Source organism: Furipterus horrens, unplaced genomic scaffold (assembly GCF_987537825.1).
Source record: "Furipterus horrens unplaced genomic scaffold, mFurHor1.1.pri manual_scaffold_4, whole genome shotgun sequence".
Classification (NCBI taxonomy): domain Eukaryota; kingdom Metazoa; phylum Chordata; class Mammalia; order Chiroptera; family Furipteridae; genus Furipterus; species Furipterus horrens.
The window spans coordinates 61,443,941-61,444,586 of NW_028327174.1; positions in this window are offsets into that span (position 1 = coordinate 61,443,941).

Below are 646 nucleotides of genomic sequence, written 5' to 3' on the forward strand. Positions count from 1 at the left end.
GGTGCAGGAAGTAAGAAGCATAATCGGTTGGTACAAAGTAGACAGGGGGAAGTTAAGAATAATATAGGAAAGGGTGAAGCCAAAGAACTTATATGCACGACCCATGGACATGAACTAAGGGGGGGTAGGATTGCTGGAGGGAAGGGGGATACTTGGAAGATGGGAGCAAAGGGGAAAAAATTGGGATTATTGTAACAACATAATCAATAAAATATACTTAAAAAAAGAAACACAATACATAAATAAATTTTGTGCAATCTTGCAAGATGACCTCAAAACCTAACATGTTAGCTTAAAACAAAAAAACAAACATTACATTATAGTAATGCTCTCCTTTTCTTTCTCCCACAATCTTTCTAAGTACCTCTCACCTTCTTCCAACACATATTTGAAGTGGTTGAGACATCATTTGAATTACTATTCTGAAGGATGTCAGTCATCTATAGACCCTTGAAGGGATACAAAGCTACTTGATGAGCTGAAAAAATATATCTTGCTGGTAGAAAAGTAGGAACTAAGTTTGAAGTTGGAAATTGTGGTTACCAGCAGATCCTTGCCTTTTATGGCTTCTACCTCTCAGTAGGCTAACAAACAATATTGTCTTGCTTCACCTCAAAACTGTTTATGCAGTTTCCCATGAAAGTGC